The 24,352-nt window shown below is 37.6% G+C and overlaps 2 non-coding genes and 1 pseudogene across 2 annotated transcripts; 1 reads left to right on the top strand and 2 right to left on the bottom strand.

Moving 5' to 3' along the window:
* LOC148545989 (uncharacterized) overlaps positions 1 to 24,352 on the bottom strand; it is a 33,256-nt pseudogene that overhangs the window by 4,712 nt on the left and 4,192 nt on the right.
* Positions 5,615 to 5,722, top strand: LOC148545991 (small nucleolar RNA R71). The gene has a single exon (XR_015901143.1). It is a non-coding gene; the product is annotated as a small nucleolar RNA R71 (small nucleolar RNA).
* Positions 16,889 to 16,996, bottom strand: LOC148545990 (small nucleolar RNA R71). The gene has a single exon (XR_015900743.1). It is a non-coding gene; the product is annotated as a small nucleolar RNA R71 (small nucleolar RNA).

Below are 24,352 nucleotides of genomic sequence, written 5' to 3'. Positions count from 1 at the left end.
TGATGTAACGTGTTTGGGAGGAATGTATGAAGCAGGTAATGGTATGTGGGCTTAAGAAGTGTTACTGCCAATTTATAGAAGGTATGAAGTATTGAAAGAAAAGAAGGTCCAGGCATGGCCGAATGGCCAGCCTTCCAAATGTAACATAAAAATCCAAAAGTGATCAAAAGATGGTAAAGTCTCTCAATATAATAGTAAAAAGTGCTATTTATACTAAACTAGTAACTTAGGTTTACAGAAAATGAGTAACTAAGTGCAGATAGTGCAGAAATCCACTTCCGGGGCCCACTTGGTGTGTGCTTGGGCTGAGCATTGAAGCTTTCACGTGCATAGGCCATTCTTGGAGTTAAACGCCAGCTTGGGTGCCAGTTTGGGTGTTTAACTCCAGTTCTGGTGCCAGTTCCGGCGTTTTACTCCAGAAAAGGGTCTCAGGTGGGCGTTTGGATGCCAGTTTGGGCCATCAAATCTCGGGAAAAGTATGGACTATTATATATTGCTGGAAAGTCCAAGATGTCTACTTTCCAACTCAATTAAGAGTGCGCCAATTGGGCTTCTATAGCTCCAAAAAATCCACTTCGAGTGCAGGAGGGTCAGAATCTAACAGCATCTACAGTCCTTTTTCAGCCTTTGAATAAGATTTTTACTCAGGTCCCTCAATTTCAGCCAGAAAATACCTGAAATCACAGAAAAATACACAAAATCATAGTAAAGTCCAAAAATGTGATTTTTGAAAAAAAACTAATAAAAACATAATAAAAAGTAACTAAAACATACTAAAAACTATGTAAAAACAATGCCAAAAAGGGTATAAATTATCCGCTCATCACAACGCCAAACTTAAAGTGTTGTTTGTCCCCAAGCAACTAAAAAAGAAATAGGATAAAAAGAAGAGAAAATACAATAAATCTAAAAAATATCAATGAAGATTAGCTTCAATTAGATGAGCGGGACTTGTAGCCTTCTTGCTTCTGAACAGTTTTGGCATCTCATTTTATCCTTTGAAGTTCAGAATGATTGGCATCCATAGGAACTCAGAATTCAGATAGTGTTATTGATTCTCTTAGTTCAGTATGTTGATTCTTGAACACAGCTACTTTATGAGTCTTGGCCATGACCCTAAGCATTTTGTTTTCCAGTATTACCACCGGATACATAAATGCCACAAACACATAATTGGGTGAACCTTTTTAGATTGTGACTCAGCTTTGCTAGAGTCCCCAGTTAGAGGTGCCCAGAGCTCTTAAGCACACTCTTTTTGCTTTGGACCACGACTTTAACTGCTCAGTCTCAAGCTTTTCACTTGACACTTCACGCCACAAGCACATGGTTAGGGACGTCTTGATTTAGCTGCTTAGGCCAGGATTTTATTCCTTTGGACCCTCCTATCCACTGATGCTCAAAGTCTTGGATCCTTTTTACCCTTGCCTTTTGGTTTAAAGGGTTACTGGCTTTTTCTGCTTGCTTTTTCTTTTTCTTTCTTTTTTTTTCTTTATTTTTTTGCCAAATTTTTTTCGCAAGCTTTGTGTTTTTCACTGCTTTTTCTTGCTTCAAGAACCAATTTTATGATTTTTCAGATTATCAACAACATTTATCCTTTTTCATTATTCTTTCAAGAGCCAACAATTTTAACATTCATAAACAACAAATTCAAAAATATGCACTGTTCAAGCATTCATTCAGAAAACAAAAAGTATTGCCACCACATCAAAATAATTAAACTAATTTCAAGATAGAATTCGAAATTCATGTACATTTAAGAAAGGTGAAGGATTCATAGGACATTCATAGCTTTAAGACATAGACACTAGACACTAATGATAATGTAATAAAGACACAAACATAGACAAAACATAAAGCATAAAAACCGAAAAAATAGGAAAATAAGAACAAGGAAATTAAAGAACGGGTCCACCTTAGTGATGACGGCTAGTTCTTCCTCTTGAAGATCTTATTGAGTGCTTGAGCTCCTCTATGTCTCTTCCTTGCCTTTGTTGCTCCTCCCTCATGGTCTTTTGGTCCTCTCTGATTTCATTGAGGATAATGGAGTGCTCTTGGTGCTCCATCCTTAGTTACCCCATGTTAGAACTCAATTCTCCTAAAGAGGTGTTGAGTTGCTCCCAATAGTTGTGTGGAGGAAAGTAGATCCCTTGAGGCATCTCAGGGATTTCTTGATGAGGAATTTCCTCATGCTCTTGATGAGGTCCATGAGTAGGCTCTCTTATTTGCTCCATCCTCTTCTTAGTGATGGGCTTGTCCTCTTCAATGAGGATGTCTTCCTTTATGACAATTCCAGCTGAATTGCATAGGTTACAGATGAGATGAGGGAAGGCTAACCTTGCCAAAGTGGAGGGCTTGTCTGCCACCTTGTATAGTTCTAGAGGTATGATCTCATGAACTTCTACTTTCTCTCCATTCATGATACTATGGATCATGATAGCCCGGTCTATTGTAACTTCAGACCGGTTGCTAGTAGGAATGATAGAGCGTTGGATGAACTCCAACCATCCCCTAGCCACGGGTTTGAGGTCAAGCCTTCTTAGTTGAACCGGCTTGTCTTTGGAGTCTCTTTTCCATTGAGCTCCTTCCACACAAATGTCCCTAAGGACTTGGTCCAACCTTTGATCAAAGTTGACCCTTCTAGTGAAAGGGTGAGGATCTCCTTGCATCATTGGCAAGTTAAATGCCAACCTCACATTTTTTGGACTGAAATCCAAGTAATTCCCCCGAACCATTGTGAGCCAATTCTTTGGGTTTGGGTTCATACTTTGATCATGGTTCTTAGTGATCCATGCATTAGCATAGATCTCTTGAACCATTAAGATTCTAACTTGTTGGATGGGGTTGGTGAGAGCTTTCCAACCTCTTCTTTGAATCTCACGTCGGATCTCCGGATATTCACTCTTTTTGAGCATGAAGGGGACCTCGGGGGATCACTTTTTTCTTGGCCACAACTTCATAGAAGTGTTCTTGATGGACCTTTGAGATGAATCTCTCCATCTCTCATGACTCGAAGGTGGAAGCAATTGCCTTTCCTTTCCTCTTTCTAGAGGTTTCTCCGGTCTTAGGTGCCATTAATGGTTATGGAAAAACAAAAAGCAGAGCTTTTTCCCACACCAAACTTAAAAGGTTTGCTCGTCCTCGAGCAAAAAAAGAAAGAAAGGAGTAGAAGAAGAAGAAATGGAGGAGATAGAGGTGGGGTGAGTGGTTCGGCCAACGGGGAAAGAAGTGTTTGTGATGTGTGAAAGTGGAGGAGTAAGGAAGGGGTATTTATAGGGTAGATGAGAGAGGGGATCCATGTGAGAATGGGTGGGTTTGGGAGGGAAATAGTTTGAATTTGAATGGTGAGGTAGGTGGGGATTGGTGAAGAGATTATGGGGAAGAGTGTAGGATTTGATAGGTGAATGGTATTTGGGGAAGAGGTATTGATGGGATTGGTCAAGGGTATTTGAGGAAGAGTGTTAAGGAGAGGTGTGAAGAGGAGAGAGAGTGAGTTGGGGTAGGTGGAGATCCTGTGGAGTCCACAGATCCTGAGGTATCAAGGAATTCTACCCCCTGCACCATTCTGGCATTCAAACGCCCTCTATGTGCCAATTCTGGCGTTAAACGCCAGCTCTGCTACCTTTCCTGGTGTTAAACGCCAGTCTGCTGGCCTTTTCTGGCGTTGAACACCCAGAGTGCTGCCCATTCTGGCATTTAACGCCCAGAATGCTGCCAGACTGGGCGTTAAATGCCCATTCTGCTATCCTTACTGGCGTTTAAACGCTAGTAAGCCTGTCCTCCAGGGTGTGCAATTTTTTTTATGCTGTTTTCAATTTTGCTTTAATTCTGCAGTTGTTTTTATGACTCCACATGATCATCAACCTAAAGAAAACATAAAATGACAATGGAATATAAATATATATATATAATTAAATAACATTGGGTTGCCTCCTAATAAGCGCTTCTTTAATGTCAATAGCTTGACAGTGGGCTCTTAGAGAGCTTCACAGAGACTCAGAGCTTGATGGTAGCCTCCCAACACCAAACTTAGAAGTTGAGTGTGGGGGCTCTGTTTTACTCTGTATTGAGAGAAGCTTTTCATGCTTCTTCTCCATGGTTACAGAAGAAGATCCTTGAGACTTAAACACAAGGTAGTCCACATTCAATTGAAGGACTAACTCTCCTCTGTCCACATCAATCACAGCTCTTGCTGTGGCTAGGAAGGGTCTTCCAAGGATGATAAATTCATCCTCATCCTTCCCAGTGTCTAGGATTATGAAGTCAGCAGGGATGTACAGGCCTTAAACCTTCACTAAGACATCCTCTACAAGTCCATAAGCTTGTTTCATTGATTTGTCTGCCATCTCTAATGAGATTCTTGCAGCTTGTACCTCAAAGATCCCTAGTTTCTCCATTACAGAGAGTGGCATGAGGTTTATTCCTAACCCCAGGTCACACAGAGCCTTCTTATAGGTCATGGTACCTATGGTACAAGGTTTTAAGAACTTCCTGGGATCCGGTTTCTTCTAAGGTAATTTCTGTTGAACCAAGGCATTCACTTCATTGATGAGCAGTGGAGGTTCATCCTCCCAAGTCTCATTACCAAATAACTTGGCATTTAGCTTCATGATTGCTCCTAGATACTGAGCAACTTGCTCTTCAACAACATCTTCATCTTCTTCAGAGGAAGAATTCTCATCAGAGCTCATGAATGGCAACAGTAAGTTCAGTGGAATCTCTATGGTCTCTGTATAAGCCTCAAATTCTTTTGGTTCCTCATAGGGAACTCCTTAGTGGCCAATGGACGTCCATTGAGGTCTTTCTCACTAAAAATCACTGCCTCTTCCTCCTCTATAGGTTCGGCCACTTTGGGTATATTGATGGCCTTGCACTCTCTCTTTGGATTCTCTTCTGTATTGCTTGGGAGAGTACTATGAGGAGTTTCAGTAACTTTTTTTCTCAGCTGACCCACTTGTGCCTCCAAATTTTTGATGGAGGCCCTTGTTTCAGTCATGAAACTGAGAGTGGTCTTAGATAGATCAAAGACTATGGTTGCTAAGTCAAAGAGGCTCTGCTTAGAATTCTCTGTCTGTTGCTCAGAAGATGATGGAAAAGGCTTGCTATTGCCAAATCTATTTCTCCCACCATTATTATTACTGAAGCCATGATTAGGCTTCTGCTGATCCTTCCATGAGAAATTAGGATGATTCCTCCATGAAGGATTATAAGTGTTTCCATAGGATTCTCCCATGTAATTCACTTCTTCCATTGTAGGATTCTCAGGGTTATAAGCTTCTTCTTCAGAGGAAGCTTCTTTAGTACTGTCGGATGCAGCTTGCATTCCAGTCAGATTCTGAGAAATCATATTGACTTGCTGAGTCAATATTTTATTCTGAGCTAATATGGAATTTAGAGTATCAATCTCAAGAACTCCTTTCTTCTGAGTCATCCCATTATTCACAGGGTTTCTTTCAGAAGTATACATGAACTGGTTATTTGCAACCATTTTAATGAGTTCCGGGGCTTCTGTAGGCATTTTCTTCAGATGAAGAGATACACCAGCAGAGTGGTCCAATGACATCTTGGACAATTCAGACAGACCATCATAGAATATACATAGGATGCTCCATTCTGAAAGCATGTCAGAAGGACATCTTCTGATCAATTGCTTGTATCTTTCCCAAGCATCATAGAGGGATTCACCTTCCTTCTGTCTGAAGGTTTGGACTTCCACTCTAAGCTTGCTCAACTTTTGAGGTGGAAAGAATTGGGCCAAGAAGGCAGTGACCAACTTTTTCCAAGAGTTCATGCTTTTTTTAGGTTGTGAGTCCAACCATATCCTAGCTCTGTCTCTTACAACAAAGGGGAAAAGCATAAGTCTGTAGACCTCGAGATTAACCCCATTGGTCTTAACAGTGTCACAGATTTACAAGAATTCAGCTAAGAACTGATGAGAATCTTCCAATGGAAGTCCATGAAACTTGCAATTCTGCTGCATTAGAGAAACTAATTGAGGTTTAAGCTCAAAGTTGATTGCTCCAATTGCAGGAATTGAGATGCTTCTTCCATAGAAGTCATAAGTTGGTGCAGTAAAGTCACCAAGCATCTTTCTTGCATCTCCACTATTGTTGTTATTTTCGGCTGCCATGTCTTCTTCTTTTTCGAAAATTTCTGTAAGGTCCTCTCCAGAGTGTTGTGCTTTAGCTTCTCTTAGCTTCCTCTTCAGAGTCCTTTTAGGTTCTGGATCAGCTTCAACAAGAATGTTCTTATCCTTGTTCCTGCTCATATGAAAAAGAAGAGAACAGAAAAGAAGAGGAATCCTCTATGTCACAGTATAGAGATTCGTTTATGTGAGTAGAAGAATAGAAGAATAGAAGAATGAGATAGAGAGAGAATAAGAAGAATTCGAACACAGAGAGAGGGAGAGGGTTCAAATTATGAGTAAAAGAAAAGTGTTAGTAAATAATTAAATAAATAGAAAGAGATGAGAAAGAGAGAGAGAGAGTATTCGAATATTAATTAAAATAAAATAAAAATATTTTTGTTTTCATTTTAATTATTAGTTAGAATTCGAAATTTAAGAAAAGAAATAAAATAAAATTAGAATTTAAAGCAATTAGTTAATTAAAAAGAATTTTGGTTAGTGATTTTTGAAAATTAGAAGTGGAAAAGTAGTTAGGTGGTTTTGAAAAAGATAAGAAATAGTAAACTTTTAAAATCAAACAAAAAGTCAAGTAGTTAATTGAAAAAGATTTGAAAATAAATTTTGAAAAGATAAGAAGTTAGAAAAAGATTTTGAAAATAAGTTAAAAAAAAGATATGATTGAAAAATTGTTTTGAAAAAGATTTGAAAAAGAAATTTAAAAAGATTTGATTTTAAAAATTAAAGTTGATGACTTGACTAACAAGAAACTAAAAGATATGATTCTAGAATTTAAAGATTGAACCTTTCTTAACAAGAAAGTAACAAACTTGAAATTTTTGAATTAAAGCATTAATTGTTAGTAAGGTTTTCGAAAATTATGAAAGAAAAATGAAAAAGATTTGATTTTGAAAAAGATTTTTAAATTGAAATTTTAACTTGACTAAAAAGAAACAACTAAATTTTAAAAATTTTTGACTGTCAACTCAAAATTTCAAAATTTATGAGTAAAATATGGAAAATATATTATTTTTTATTTTTGAATTTTTAATGAGGAGAGAGAAAAACAACAAAATGACACAAGACATAAGAATTTAAGATTAAAACAAATAATGCATGCAAGAACACTTTGAATGTCAAGATGAACACCAAGAACACTTTGAAGATCATGATGAACATCAAGAACATATTTTTGAAAATTTTTAAGAAAAGAAAGACATGCAAGACACCAAACTTAAAAATTTTCAAAGTTGAGACACTAATAATTCGAAAATGCATATGAAAAACAAGAAAAGACACAAAATAAGAAAATCACATGATTAAACAAAGAGAATCATCAAGAACAATAACACAATGCATGTATTTCAAAAATTCAAGAAATATTAAAAACATGCAATTGACACCAAACTTAAAATTTGACATAACACTCAAACAAGAAACATAAATTTTTTTTGGTTTTTATGGTTTTATTAATTTTTTTTTGTATTTTTCGAAATTATTTTGGAAAAAGAAAATAAAGAGATTCAAAATTTTTAATAAGAATTCCAGGATTCGTGTAATGTTAGTCTAAAGCTTCGGTCCAATAGAATTAGACATGGCCAAATGGCCAGCCAAGCTTTAGCAGAGCATTACATATAACAGCCAAATTGATGGGAACCAAAAGGCTCTTGCAAAGATAAGTGGAAACCTCAGTCCAAAAGATTAGACATGGCTTAACAGCCGGCCAGGTTTCAACATATCTCATGAAACTCTAGAATTCGTTCTTAAAAACTCTGAAGAACATATAATTTTTTTTCGAAAATAAAAAAAATAAAAAGTTTAAACATAAAATAGAATTACCTAATGTAAGCAACAAGATGAACCGTCAGTTGTCCAAACTCGAACAATTCCCGGCAACGGCGCCAAAAACTTGGTGCACGAAATTGTGATTCACACTTCTCACAACTCTGCACAACTAACCAGCAAGTGCACTGGGTCGTCCAAGTAATACCTTACGTGAGTAAGGGTCGATCCCACAGAGATTGTCGGCTTGAAGCAAGCTATGGTCATCTTGTAAATCTCAGTCAGGCGGATTCAAATGGTTATGAGGTTTTGATAATTAAAAGATAAATAAAACAGAAAATAAAATAGAGATATTTATGTAATTCATTGGTGAAAATTTTAGATAAGGGTTTGGAGATTCTTTGTTGCTTCTGAACCTCTGCTTTCCTATTGTCTTCTTCCAACCATGCGTGCTCCCTTCCATGGCAAGCTGTATGATCCTCTCGGATGAAAAATATCAGGTACGATCTCTGCACGGCTAATCAACTGTCGATTTCTCGTCTCAGATGAAAAATACCAGGTACAGCTACTGCATAGCTAATCATTTGTCGGTTCCCACTAGTGTCGAAATAGGATCCTTATCCTTTTGCACACTATCACTGCGCCCAACATTCGCAAGTTTGAAGCTCGTCACAGTCATCCTTTCCCAGATCCTACTTGGAATACCATAGACAAGGTTTAGACTTTCCGGATCTCAAGAATGGCTGCCAATGGTTCTAGCCTATACCACGAAGATCCTAATCTCACGGACTCGGTCCGTGTATTAGAGACCCAAGAGAATATACTCCGGCTGTCGTCCAATGACTACGTTGAACATCATGTAGACCGCTTTGTGGTTGTCAGGCATGCGGATCTTGGCTAAGCGAGTAACGAAGATTGGGTAATTGTCACGGGTCACCCCTTCATTCTGACTTAACTGAATTAAGTACAAGAGTATATCTTGGAGAAGAAGTAGTTGTGAATTGAAAGAAAAACAATGGTACTTGCATTAATTCATGAAGAACAGCAGAGCTCCACACCTTAATATTTGGGGTGTAGAAACTCCACCGTAGAAAATACATAAGAAAAGAAGGTCTAGGCATGGCCGAATGGCCAGCCTTCCAAATGTAACATAAACGTCCAAAAGTGATCAAAAGATGGTAAAGTCTCTCAATATAATAGTAAAAAGTGCTATTTATGCTAAACTAGTAACTTAGGTTTACAGAAAATGAGTAACTAAGTGCAGATAGTGCATAAATCCACTTTCGGGGCCCACTTGGTGTGTGCTTGGGCTGAGCATTGAAGCTTTCACGTGCATAGGCCATTCTTGGAGTTAAACGCCAGCTTGGGTGCCAATTTAGGCGTTTAACTCAAGTTTTGGTGCCAGTTCCGGCGTTTTACTCCAAAAAAAGGGGTCTAAGGTAGGCATTTAGACGCCAGTTTGGGCCATCAAATCTTGCGCAAAGTGTAAACTATTATATATTTCTGGAAAGCCTAAGATGTCTACTTTACAATGCAATTAAGATCGTGCCAATTGGGCTTCTGTAGCTCCATAAAATCCATTTCGAGTGCAGGAGGGTCAGAATCCAACAGCATCTGCAGTCCTTTTTCAGCCTTTGAATAAGATTTTTGCTCAGGTCCCTCAATTTCAGCCAGAAAATTCTTGAAATCACAAAAAAACACACAAACTCATAGTAAAGTCCAGAAATGTGATTTTTGAATAAAAACTAATAAAAACATAATAAAAATTAATAAAAACATACTAAAAACTATGTAAAAATAATGCCAAAAAGGGTATAAATTATCCGCTCATCAAATATCTGTCATAATTGGTATATTCATATAAGGAACATTTTATTTGCTACCATGCTACCATAAACTCATAAAATGATGCAATGTATAGTTTATCTATTCATGAATTTGAGCCTTTGAGTAGAAATGATTTTCTTGAAATTCATAGCATATATAGACACCAAACTTAATGTTTGGCTATATAATTCATTGGAATGAATGAGTATATATCCTAGAATGGTTATATGATCAGCATGCTTGAAAAGCTATTTTAAAGTGCCTTTAGGCACACCAAACTTAGGAATCAAAACATATGCTTCAAAATGATGTGTGCAATTATCAAATCTGCTCATGAGAGCTCAAATTTATGCTGGAAGAACCATTAATTATTGAAATTAAAACAAAAGCAAGAATATTAAATCATGGGCTGCCTCCCATGGAGCGCTCTTTTATTGTCACTAGCTTGACACTGGTCCCTTGTTAGGGTGGCTGATGATTGTGGTACCTCAGCTTGTCCCCCCTCACTGTGAGCCTTCTTCCTGTGTGTTGATGATCAATCTCCACATGCTCTAGTGAGAGTATCTTGTTGACAGTGTAATAATCATCAGTTTGTGGGCCTGTCTCCAACTGTTGGTATATCAGTTGTACTTTGTCTCCTTTAGAGAATCCTTCAGTTGGTATCCTTTTGTTCTTCCACCCTTTTGGAACCTTTTTCTTGCTCTTTTTTCTTTCTTTGATGGCCCTTCTTTCTTGGCATCAGGTTTTATGTCAGGGACTTCCTTCCCAATGATCGAATCTTCAATCTCTTCTTGCTTTCTCTTCTTAGCCTTCACATGTTCCTTATCCTCTTTTTCTTCTCCAATGTTTGTTCTTTGCTTCGGAGGTGAGCTGATAAGTGCTTCATTGGGTTTGTCTTTCCAATGTAACTCTTCTTCTTCAACCTTCATATAGCTTTTCTCTTCATCAGTATGCTGTATTTCTTGGAAGACATTTAGAGTGATCTTCTCATCATTTACCCTCAAAGTCATCTCTCCTTGTTCCACATCAATGATAGCCCTTGCTGTGGCCAAGAAAGGTCTTCCCAATATAATAGAGTCATTCCCCTCTTCACCTAAGTTCAGGATTACAAAATCTGCTGGAAACAGGGACGGATGTATGGGGGGTAAGTGGAGGCCTGGGCCCCCCCAGCTTTAAAAAAAAATAGTAGAAAGCTTAACCCAACCCAAATAAAACATAAATGCTTTTAAAATTTTTCAAATCCCTAAAACTAATTTTGTTTCTTCATGTTTCCTATTCTTGTGTTGTTTCCTCACAAGTCACGCGGCTCTCACCAAGTCACTGTTACAGCGTCACTGCCATTCCCAAACTAAGGTAAGTATCTAGTGTTATTTTTATATTTCAATCATATATAATATATTCATATCAAACACAAGGTATTCATTTTATTTTTGAGATTTATTTTCTCTTATTTTTTTATTTTATTTTTTAATGAAATTGATAGTAATTTAGAAAAAAAATTATCATTATTGATATTTAATTAATAAAAAATATTTAGATTTTGTTTATTTATGTAAGTATATAATTTTTTGAGTTTTTTTTCAGGTAAAAAGAAATTAGAACATTTTATGATGAAAAAGCAAAGTAAAGTTGATGCAATTTTTAAGAGAAAAGCTACTGATAATGTTAGAGTTCAAACAAGTCAACCCTCTAATCTTATTTCATAAGAAGTTCAAGTAAGTGAGCTCTCTAATCTTACTCAAAATACACATCAACATGAAACCAAAGTACCAATATTAGAAAGATATGTTGATATCTCTTTACTAGAAAGGGATCCAGGAAAGCAACGTCCAATTTGGTAGTATAATATCAATGAACGTGATAAGATTCGTAGAGCATACATAATAGCTGGGCCATACCAACCAACTAATATTAGCTATCCAGCTTCTGGTAATAACAATCACCGTCGATATTTTCAATCTTCTTGGTTTAAGAAATTTCCAAGTTGGTTAGAATATTCACCAGAAAAAGATGCTGCTTATTATTTGCCTTGCTACTTGTTTGGTAAACATTATGGTGCTCGCAATGATGGAAAAAATGCATTTTCAGAGTTAGGATTTAGTAATTGGAAGAAAGTAAACAATGGGGTAAATTGTGCATTTGTATGTCACGAGGGTTCTATTCCTAATTCTCCCCATAATTTATGTGTGAAATCTTGTGATGATTTAATGACTTAATCTAAGCATATAGACAAAGTTCTTGATAGGCATAGTGATGAAACTATTGCAAATAACCGTTTAAGGTTGAAGACATCTATTAATGCTATTCGATGGCTTGCATTTCAAGCATGTGCATTTAGAGGCGATGATGAAAGTCCTGGATCTTTGAATAGGGGAAATTTTATTGAGTTAATTAAGCTTTTAGCTTCCTGTAATCAGAATGTTAATAATGTTGTCCTTGAAAATGCTCCTGGAAATGCTCAATATATATCTCCCGGTGTTCAGAAAGTTATATTGCATATCTTTGCTAGAAAAGTGCGTGCAACAATTCGAGAAGAAATTGGTGATTCTAAATTTTGTATAATTATTGATGAAGCAAGAGATGAGTCAAAGCGAGAACAAATGTCTGTGGTTTTGAGATTTGTAGACAAGCACGGTTGTGTTCAAGAAAGATTTTTTGATCCTATACATATTTCTGATACATGTTCTTTGACATTGAAAACAGAAATTTCATCAGTTCTTTCTCGTCATAATCTTGATGTCCAAAATCTTAGGGGACAAGGGTACGATGGAGCTAGTAATATGCGTGGTGAATGGAATGGATTGCAAGCTCTATTTATGAAAGATTGTCCTTTTGCTTATTACATTCATTGTCTTGCTCATCGATTACAATTAGCACTTGTTTTTGCAGCCAAAGAAGTTTGTTATGTTCATCAATTCTTTTCAAAACTTACACTAATTGTGAATATTGTGACTATTTCTCCTAAACGTCATGATCAGTTAAGGGTTGCTCAAGCAAATAATATTGCAAACTTAATTGCCAATGATCAAATTGTGACAGGTAGTTGATGAGCGGATAATTTATACGCTTTTTGACACTGTTTTTAGTATGTTTTTAGTAGGATCTAGTTACTTTTAGGGATGTTTTCATTAGTTTTTGTGTTAAATTCACATTTCTGGACTTTACTATGAGTTTGTGTGCTTTTCTGTGATTTCAGGTATTTTCTGGCTGAAATTGAGGGACTTGAGCAGAAATCAGATTCAGAGGTTGAAGAAGGACTGCTGATGCTGTTGGATTCTGACCTCCCTGCACTCAAAGTAGATTTTCTGGAGCTACAGAACTCGAAATGGCGTGCTTCCAATTGCGTTGGAAAGTAGACATCCAGGGCTTTCCAGAAATATATAATAGTCCATATTTTGGCCAAGAATTGACGACATAAACTGGCGTTCAACGCCAGCCTTCTGCCCAAATCTGGCGTCCAGCGCCAGAAAAGGATCCAAAACCAGAGTTAAACGCCCAAACTGGCACAGAAACTGGCGTTCAACTCCACAAATAGCCTCTGCACGTGGAACACTTAAGCTCAGCCCAAACACACACCAAGTGGGCCCAGGAAGTGGATTTATGCATCAATTACTCACTCATGTAAACCCTAGTGACTAGTTTATTATAAATAGGACCTCTTACTATTGTATTAGGCATCTTTTGATCATCTTAGGATCTTAGGATCATCTTTGGATGCCTGGTTCTTAGATCAGAGGGGCTGGCCTCTCGGCCATGCCTGGACCTTTCACATATGTATTTTTATTGGTAGAGTTTCTACACTCCATAGATTAAGGTGTGGAGCTCTGCTGTTTCTCAAAGATTAATGCAAAGTACTACTGTTTTCTATTCAATTCTTCTTATTTCTCTTCTAAGATATCCATTCGCACCCAAGAACGTGATGAAGGTGATGATTATGTGTGACGCTCATCATCCTTCTCCCTTATGAACGCGTGCCTGACAAACACTTCTGTTCTACATGAAATAAGCTAGAATGAGTATCTCTTAGATCTCCTAACCAGAATCTTCGTGGCGTAAGCTAGAATGATGGCGGCATTCAAGAGAATCCGGAAAGTCTAAACCTTGTCTTTGGTATTCCGAGTAGGATTCAATGATTGAATGACGAGCGAGTGCTGGGCGTTAGTGACAGACGTAAAAGGAGGGTGAATCCTATTCCAGCATGATCGAGAACCGACAGATGAATAGCCGTTCCGTGACAGGGTGCGTGAGCATATTATTCACTGAGAGGAGGGGATGTAGCCACTGACAACGGTGATGCCCTTGCATAAAGCCAGCCATGGAAAGGAGTAAGACTGATTGGATGAGGATAGCAGGAAAGCAGAGGTTCAGAGGAACGAAAAAGCATCTCCATTCGCTTATCTGAAATTCCTACCAATGATTTACATAAGTACCTCTATCCCTATCTTATTATATAATATTCGAAAACACCATTATCACTTTATATCCGCCTGACTGAGATTTACAAGGTGACCATAGCTTGCTTCATACCAACAATCTCCGTGGGATTCGACCCTTACTCACGTAAGGTATTACTTGGACGACCCAGTGCACTTGTTGGTTAGTTGTATCGAAGTTGTGACAGACTGTAAAACTAGATCAGAGTATCTGGCCTAAGAAGCCATTACCAGTGATCACAATTTCGTGCACCAAGTTTTTGGCGCCGTTGCCGGGGGTTGTTTGAGTTTGGACAACTGATGGTTCATCTTGTTGCTCAGATTAGGTAATTTTCTTTTTGTTTTATTTTCAAAAATATTTCTAAAATTTCCTCATCTGTTTTCGAAAAAAAAAAAATTTAAAATTGCTTTCAAAAAAAAAAAAATTTTATTCAAAATTTTTAAGTATGAATTCTAGTGTTTCATGATGATTTGTTGAATCCTGGCTGGCTGTAAGCCATGTCTAATTTTTGGACTGGGGTTTCAACTTACCATCACAAATGAAGAGATTCTCACACACTTAGTTGTTCTATACATGAAAAGTATCCATATCTGCTGAAGCTTGGCTGGCCATTGGCCATGTCTAGTGTTTTGGACTGGAGCTTTCATTAAAAGCTTGGCTGGCTAGTGAGCCATGTCTAATTCCTGGACTGAAGCTTTAGACTAACATGGCAAGATTCCTGGAATTCATATTAAAAATTTTGGAATCCTTATTTTTCTTTTTCATATAATTTTCGAAAAAAAAATCCAAAAAAATTAGAAAATCATAAAAATCAAAAATATTTTTCTGTTTCTTGTTTGAGTCTTGAGTCACATTATAAGTTTGGTGTCACTTGCATATGCATCTTGCATTTTTTCGAAAATATCATGCATTCATAGTGTTCTTCATGATCTTCAAGTTGTTCTTGGTAAGTCTTCTTGTTTGATCTTGATGATTTTTTATTTTGTGTCTTATCATGTTTTTCATATGCATTCTTGAATTCTTAGTGTCTAAGCATTAAAGAATTCTAAGTTTGGTGTCTTGCATGTTTTCTTTGCATTAAAAATTTTTCAAAAATGTGTTCTTGATGTTCATCATGATCTTCATAGTGTTCTTGGTGTTCATCTTGACATTCATAGCATTCTTGCATGCATCACATGTTTTGATCTAAAAAATTTCATGCATTGCATCCTTTTAGTGTTTTTCTCTTGCATCATAAAAATTCAAAAATCAAAAAAATATCTTTCCCTTTTTCTCTCATCAAATTCGAAAATTTGGATTGACTTTTTCAAAAATTTTTAAAATCAAATTGTTTCTTATAAGTCAAATCAAATTTTCAATTTGAAAATCTTATCTTTTTCAAAATCTTTTTCAAAAATCATATCTTTTTCAAAATTCTTAGTTATTTTCGAAAATTCCAAAAATATTTTTCAAAAATCTTTTTCTTATTTTTATACCAAATTTTCGAAAACAATATAATCAATTAATGTTTTGATTCAAAAATTTCAAGTTTGTTACTTGCTTGTTAAGAAAGATTCAAACTTTAAGTTCTAGAATCATATCTTATGATTTCTTGTGAATCAAGTCATTAATTGTGATTTTAAAAATAAAATCTTTTCCAAAACTAATTTTTATCATATCTTTTCAAAAATATCTTCTTATCTTATCTTTTTCAAAAATATGATTTCAAAATATCTTCTCTAACTTCCTAACTTCCTATCCTTTCAAAAAGTTGTTTCAACTAACTAACTAACTTTTTGTTTGTTTCTTAACTTTTTTAAAACCACCTAACTAACTCCCTCTCTCTCATTTTTCGAAAATATCTTCCCTCTTTTTCAAAATTTCTTTTTAATTTATTAATTAATTTAAATTTTAAATCTTAATTTTCGAAAAATACTAACAATTTTCAAAAACTAATTTTCAAAAATCACTAACTCCTTTTCAAAAAATAATTTTCGAAAATTCCCTCCTTCTCTCTCATCCTATTCTATTTATTCATTCATATCCTAACATCTCATCTCACATCTCTTCCATCGGTACAGTTGTGTTTCTTCCTTTACATCACATTCTTTGTCTCCCCCTCTTTTCTTCCACTCACAAAGGGATCCCTATACTGTGGTATAAAGGATCTCTATTATTATTATTATTTTTCTGTGCCTTCTTCTTTGTCATATGAGCAGGAGCAAGGATAAGAACATTCTTGTGGAAGCAGATCCAGAACCTGAAAGGACTCTGAAGAGAAAATTAAGAGAAGCTAAATTACAACAATCCAGAGATAACCTTTCAGAAATTTTCGAACAGGAAGAGGAGATGGCAGCCGAAAATAATAATAATATAAGGAAGATGCTTGGTGACTTTACTGCACCTAATTCCAAGTTACATGGAAGAAGCATCTCCATTCCTGCCATTGGAGCAAACAACTTTGAGCTGAAACCTCAATTAGTTTCTCTGATGTAGTAGAACTGCAAGTTTCATGGACTTCCATCTGAAGATCCTTTTTAGTTCTTAACTGAATTCTTGCAGATATGTGATACTGTTAAGACTAATGGAGTAGATCCTGAAGTCTACAGGCTCATGCTTTTCCCTTTTGCTGTAAGAGACAGAGCTAGATTATGGTTGGATTCTCAACCCAAAGACAGCCTGAACTCTTGGGATAAGCTGGTCACGGCTTTCTTAGCCAAGTACTTTCCTCCTCAAAAGCTGAGCAAGCTTAGAGCTGATGTTCAAACCTTCAGACAGAAAGAAGGTGAATCCCTCTATGAAGCTTGGGAAAGATACAAACAGTTGACCAAAAAGTGTCCTTCTGACATGCTTTCAGAATGGACCATCCTGGATATATTCTATGATGGTTTATCTGAGCTATCAAAGATGTCACGGGACACTTCTGCAGGTGGATCCATTCACCTAAAGAAAACGCCTGCAGAAGCTCAAGAACTCATTGACATGGTTGCTAATAACCAGTTCATGTACACTTCTGAAAGGAATCCTGTGAGCAATGGGACGCCTATGAAGAAGGGAGTTCTTGAAGTTGATACTCTGAATGCCATATTGGCTCAGAACAAAATATTGACTCAGCAAGTCAATATGATCTCTCAGAGTCTGCATGGAATGCAAGCTGCATCCAACAGTACTCAAGAGGCTTCTCCTGAAGAAGAAGCTTATGATCCTGAGCACCCTGCAATAGCAGAGGTAAATTACTTAGGTGAACCTTATGGAAACACCTATAACTCAACATGGAGAAATCATCCAAATTTCTCATGGAAGGATCCAAAGCCCCAACAAGGCTTTAATAATGGTGGAAGAAACAGGTTTAGCAATAGCAAGCCTTTTCCATCATCAACTCAGCAACAGACAGAGCTGAACAAAATGCTTCTAATTTAGCAAATCTAGTCTCTGATCTATCTAAGGCCACTGTAAGTTTCATGAATGAAACAAGGTCTTCCATTAGAAATCTGGAAGCACAAGTGGGCCAGCTGAGTAAAAGGATCACTGAAATCCCTCCTAGTACTCTCCCAAGCAATACAGAAGAGAACCCAAAAGAAGAGTGCAAGGCCATTGACATAAGCGCCATGGCCGAACCTCTGAGGAGAGGAGATGACGTAAATCCCAAGGAGGAGGACCTCCTGGGACGTCCAGTGATCAATAAGGAGCTTCCCTCTGAGGAACCAAAGGACTCTGAGGCTCATCTAGAGACCATAGAGATTCCATTGAACCTCCTTATGCCCTTCATGAGCTCTGATGAGTATTCCTCTTCTGAAGAGAATGAGGATGTCACTAAAGAGCAAACTGCCAAGTTTCTTGGTGCAATCATGAAGCTGAATGCCAAATTGTTTGGCATTGATGCTTGGGAAGTTGAACCTCCCTTGTTCATCAATGAACTAAGTGATCTGGATAAACTGACATTGCCTCAGAAGAGACAGGATCCTGGAAAGTTCATAATACCCTGTACCATAGGCACCATGATCTTTAAGGCTCTGTGTGACCTTGGTTCAGGAATAAACCTCATGCCCCTCTCTGTAATAGAGAAACTGGGAATCTATGGGGTGCAAGCTGCTAAAATCTCATTAGAGATGGCAGACAGCTCAAGAAGACAGGCTTATGGACAAGTAGAAGATGTATTAGTAAAGGTTGAGGGCCTTTACATACCTACTGATTTCATAGTCCTGGACACTGGAAAGGAAGAGGATGAATCCATCATCCTAGGAAGACCTTTCCTGGCCACAGCAAGAGCTGTGATTGATGTTGACAGAGGTGAAATAGTCCTTCAATGGAATGAGAACTCCCTTGTATTCAAAACTCAAGGATCTCCCTCTGCAACCATGGAGAGGAAGCAGAAAAAGCTTCTCTCCAAGCAGAGTCAACCAGAGCCCCCACAGTCAAACTCTAAGTTTGGTGTTGGAAAGTCTCAACAAAGCTCTGCACATCTGTGAGGCTCCATGAGAGCCCACTGTCAAGCTATTGACATTAAAGAAGCGCTTGTTGGGAGGTAACCCAATGTTTATCTAATTCTTATTTTTATTGTTTTTCATGTTTTTTTAGGTTCATGATCATGTGAAGTCACAAAATAAATATAAAAATTGAAAATGGAATCAAACACAGCAGAAGAAAAATCACACCCTGGAGGAGCATCTGTCTGGCGTTCAAACGCCAGAACAGAGCATAGTTCTGGCGCTGAACGCCCAGAATGGGAGCATCCTGGCGCTGAACGCCCAGAACAAGCATGGTTCTGGCGTTCAATGCCAGAAATGGCAGCAAAGGGGCGTTGAACGCCCAAAATGGGCACCAACCTGGCGCTGAACGCCCAGAGTTGTATGCAAGGGCATTTTACATGCCTAAATTGGTGCAGGGATGTAAATGCCTTGACACCTCAGGATCTGTGGACCCCACAGGATCCCCACCCACCTCATCATCTCTCTTCCCATTCATGATCATCCCTTCTACTTTCCATTTACCACTCACATCCATACACCCACTACCTTCAAAATTCAACATCTCTCTCCCACCCAATCCCACCCATATGGCCGAATACACACTCCCATCCATCTCCTCCATATCTTCTTCTTATTCTTCTATTCTTTCTTCTTTTGCTCGAGGGCGAGCAACATTCTAAGTTTGGTGTAGTAAAAGCATAGCTTTTTTGTTTTTTCCATAACCATTGATGGCACCTAAGGCCAGAAAAACCTCTAGAAAGAGGAAAGGGAAGACAAAAGCTTCCATCAAGGGTCTATAGCTCAGTGGTAGAACATTTGACTGCAAATCAAGAGATCCCTGAGACACCTCAGGGGATACATTTTCTTCCACACAATTATTGGAAGCAACTAAGGGTGGAACATCAAGAGCACTCCATCATCCTTCATGAAATCAGAAAAGATCTAAAAGCAATGAAGGAGGAACAGCAAAGACAAGGAAGAGACATAGAAGAGCTCAAGGACATCACTAAGGTGGACTCATTCCTTGTTCTTACTTTCTCTGTTTTTTCGTTTTCTATGTTATATGCTTATCTATGTTTGTGTCTTCATTACATGATCATTAGTAGTTAGTAACTTTGTCTTAAAGTTATAAATGTCCTATGAATCCATCACCTCTCTTAAATGAAAAATGTTTTAATTCAAAAGAACAAAAAGTACATGAGTTTTGAATTTATCCTTGAACTTAGCTTAATTATATTGATGTGGTGACAATGCTTCTTGTTTTCTAAATGTATGCTTGAACAGTGCATATGTCTTTTGAAGTTGTTGTTTAAGAATGTTAAATATGTTGGCTCTTGAAAGAATGATGACTAGGAGACATGTTATTTGATAATCTGAAAAATCATAAAAATGATTCTTGAAGCAAGAAAAAGCAGCAAAGAACAAAGCTTGCAGAAAAAAAAAAGGCGAAAAAAAATATATATATATAGAAAAAAAAAATAGAAAAAGAAAAAGCAAGCAGAAAAAGCCAATAACCCTTAAAACCAAAAGTCAAGGGCAAATAAAAAGGATCCCAAGGCTTTGAGCATCAGTGGATAGGAGGGCCTAAAGGAATAAAATCCTGGTCTAAGCGGCTAAACCAAGCTGTCCCTAACCATGTGCTTGTGGCGTGTAGGTGTCAAGTGAAAACTTGAGACTGAGCGGTTAAAGTCAAGGTCCAAAGCAAACAAAGAGTGTGCTTAAGAACCCTGGACACCTCTAATTGGGGACTTTAGCAAAGCTGAGTCACAATCTGAAAAGGTTCACCCAATTATGTGTCTGTGACATTTATGTATCCGGTGGTAATACTGGAAAACAAAGTGCTTAGGGCCACGGCCAAGACTCATAAAGAAGCTGTATTCAAGAATCATCATACTGAACTAGGAGAGTCAATAACACTATTCGAAATCTGAAGTTCCCATAGATGCCAATCATTCTAAACCTCAATGGATAAAGTGAGATGCCAAAACTATTCAAGAGGCAAAAAGCTATAAGTCCCGCTCATTTGATTGAAGCTATGTTTCATTGATAGTTTGGAATTTATAGTATATTCTCTTCTTTTTATCCTATTTGATTTTCAGTTGCTTGGGGACAAGCAACAATTTAAGTTTGGTGTTGTGATGAGCGGATAATTTATACGCTTTTTGACACTGTTTTTAGTATGTTTTTAGTAGGATCTAGTTACTTTTAGGGATGTTTTCATTAGTTTTTGTGTTAAATTCACATTTCTGGACTTTACTATGAGTTTGTGTGTTTTTCTGTGATTTCAGGTATTTTCTGGCTGAAATTGAGGGACCTGAGCAGAAATCAGATTCAGAGGTTGAAGAAGGACTGCTGATGCTGTTGGATTCTGACCTCCCTGCACTCAAAGATATCCATTCGCACCCAAGAACGTGATGAAGGTGATGATTATGTGTGACGCTCATCATCCTTCTCCCTTATGAACGCGTGCCTGACAAACACTTCTGTTCTACATGAAATAAGCTAGAATGAGTATCTCTTAGATCTCCTAACCAGAATCTTCGTGGCGTAAGCTAGAATGATGGCAGCATTCAAGAGAATCCAGAAAGTCTAAACCTTGTCTGTGGTATTCCGAGTAGGATTCAATGATTGAATGACTGTGACGAGCTTCAAACTCGCGAGTGCTGGGCGTTAGTGACAGACGCAAAAGTAGGGTGAATCCTATTCCAGCATGATCGAGAACCGACAGATGAATAGCCGTGCCGTGACAGGGTGCGTGAGCATATTATTCACTGAGAGGAGGGGATGTAGCCACTGACAACGGTGATGCCCTTGCATAAAGCCAGCCATGGAAAGGATTAAGACTGATTGGATGAGGATAGCAGGAAAGCAGAGGTTCACAGGAACGAAAAAGCATCTCCATTCGCTTATCTGAAATTCCTACCAATGATTTACATAAGTACCTCTATCCCTATCTTATTATATAATATTCGAAAACACCATTATCACTTTATATCCGCCTGACTGAGATTTACAAGGTGACCATAGCTTGCTTCATACCAACAATCTCCGTGGGATTCGACCCTTACTCACGTAAGGTATTACTTGGACGACCCAGTGCACTTGCTGGTTAGTTGTATCGAAGTTGTGATAGACTGTAAAACTAGATCAGAGTATCTGGCCTAAGAAGCCATTACCAGAGATCACAATTTCGTGCACCAGTAGTGGACTTAATCAAATTGGTACTTTGCAAAGAGCTGGAGATACTAGATGGAGGTCTCATTTGAATTCTGTACGTAGCTTGTTATGCATGTTTGATGCTACTTGTGAAGTTCTTGAAAAAACCACCGAAGAAGGTAATTTCTCCACTCGTGGTGATGCTAGTGCTGCTTATGATGCTATCACATCCTTTGAATTTGTCTTTGTTTTGCATTTGATGAGAAATATTTTGGAAGTTAGTCATGATCTTTGTCAAGCTTTGCAACGAAAAAATCAAGACATATTGAATGCTTTAACTCTGGTTTCTACTACCAAGACTTTAATCCAAAGAATGAGAGAATCAAGTTGGGAGGCTTTCATAAAAGAAGTTATACTATTTTGTGAGAAACATGAAGTTGAAATTCCTGATATGAATGCATTGCATATTCCTAGAAGAGGCCGAACTCGCAAAATTGTTGATCAAATTTTAGTGGAGCATCATTACTGTGTTAATTTATTTCTGGCTGTAATTGATACATAATTGCAAGAGCTTAATGGAAGATTCAACGATAATATGGTGGAATTGCGTACTTTAAGTTCAACTTTAGATCCCAGAGATAATTATAAGTTCTTCAGTGTCAACAAAGTATGTGAATTAGTAGAACGGTTTTATCCAGGTGACTTCAGTGACCAAGAGAAATTTCACATTAGAATGCAAGCTCAACATTATAAACTTGATGTTCCTAATCATGCTGAATTAACTAACTTGTGCACAATTTCGGAGTTATGTCAAGGATTAACGAAGACAGGAAAGTCTTTAACATATCCTTTGATTGATCGTTTGATTCGCTTAGTATTAACTCTCCCTGTTTCAACTGCTACAACTGAGAGATCTTTTTCAGCTATGAATATTATGAAGAATAGACTCAGAAACAAAATGGAAGATGAATTGCTTGCTAATTGTCTTTTGATTTACATTAAGAAGAAGATTGCTGAAAAATTTGACACAGATTCTATTATCGATGAATTTTATGATATGAAAAATCGACGTGTACCACTTCGTTAGTAAAAAGTACACATTTTTTTATACTTTAAATATATATTCTCTATCTGTATATTTTTTTAATACATCTTACACTATAATTTATTTGCATATATTTTTTTATATTATATATATTATTGGCCTCCCCATAACAACATTTCTAGATCCGTCCCTGGCTGGAAATATGAATTTTCCCACTCTGACCAAGAGATTTTCAATCACCCCATTGGGAATTACCAGAGATCTATCCACTAGCTCCAATGACATCTGTGTAGGCTTCACTTCTTCTATAGATAGCCTTCTCATCATAGACAAAGGCATCAGGTTGATACTGGATCCTAAATCACACAGTGCCTTGTCAATGATTATGTTACCAATGGTACAAGGCAAGAAGAAGCTCCCAGGGTCTTTGAGTTTTGGTGGGATGCCTTCTTGGATCACTGCACTACATTCTTGTGTCAAGATCACCGTCTCTTTTTCATTCGAGCTCCTCTTCTTGTTGATGAGCTCTTTGAGAAACTTAGCATATAGAGGTATCTGCTCTAAAGCTTTAGCAAGTGGAATGTTGATCTCCAGTTTCTTAAAGACTTCTAAAAACTTTGGGAACTGTTGATCCTTGATCTCCTTTTGAAATCTTTGAGGATATGGCAGAGGAGGAGTGTGAGTCTTCACCATTTTCCTCTGTTCTTGTGATTGCTCCTCCATGACTTCCTTTCCCTTCTTTGAAGCTTGTGGATGTTCCTCTTTTTCTTTGAGCTTTTCTTGGTCTTTCTCCTTAATTGTCACTTTTTCCTTGCTGTTGGCCTGATCACCCTCAGTTGGCTTCTTGGTGGCTTCTTTATTACTCTCCAATGTCCTTCCACTCAGTTGAATTGATTTACATTCTTCCTTGGGGTTGGGAATGGTATCACTTGGCAGTGTATTGGGTTCTCTTTCAGCTGCTGTTTGCTTGGACAATTGTCCAATTTGCCTTTCCAAGTTCCTTAGTGAAGCTTCATGGTTCTTGTTGGCCAATTCTTGATGCTTGATCATCTTTTCCATCATTATCTCCAAGTTGGAGATCCTTTGAGACTCTTGGGGTGGTTGTGGTTGATTATGGGATATTGAGGGTGGATGATAGCTATTTTGGTTAGTGGATGGGTTGTTGGGTGGATAGTAGTTGGGTTGGGGTTGATTGTTTTGTGGTTTTCTATATTGGTTTTGGTTAGTGTTTTGATGGTTTTGATGGTTTGTGTTTCTGGAATTGTTCTGGTTTGAGTTTTTCTGCTAAGACTGCTGGTTTTGATTGTCTCCCCACTTCAAATTGGGGTGGTTCCTCCAAGAAGAGTTGTATCTCCATGGAACTCATTTTGTCCAACTCCTTGATTGTGCATGTATTGGACTTGCTTAGGTTGTTGCTCTTCATAGAGTTCTTCATTCTGCCCCCACCCAGCTGGTGGTTGATTTGGAATGTTCACTGCTGCAACTTGAAGACCATCAATCCTCTTGGCCATTAGCTCCATCTGCTGTTGGATCTGTTGA

This window comes from Arachis ipaensis, chromosome B9 (genome assembly GCF_059453495.1).
Source record: "Arachis ipaensis isolate K30076 ecotype BB chromosome B9, ASM5945349v1, whole genome shotgun sequence".
In the NCBI taxonomy this organism is placed as follows: domain Eukaryota; kingdom Viridiplantae; phylum Streptophyta; class Magnoliopsida; order Fabales; family Fabaceae; genus Arachis; species Arachis ipaensis.
Note: the sequence above shows the minus strand (reverse complement) of the source record. Positions and strands in the feature narration are given on the sequence as shown.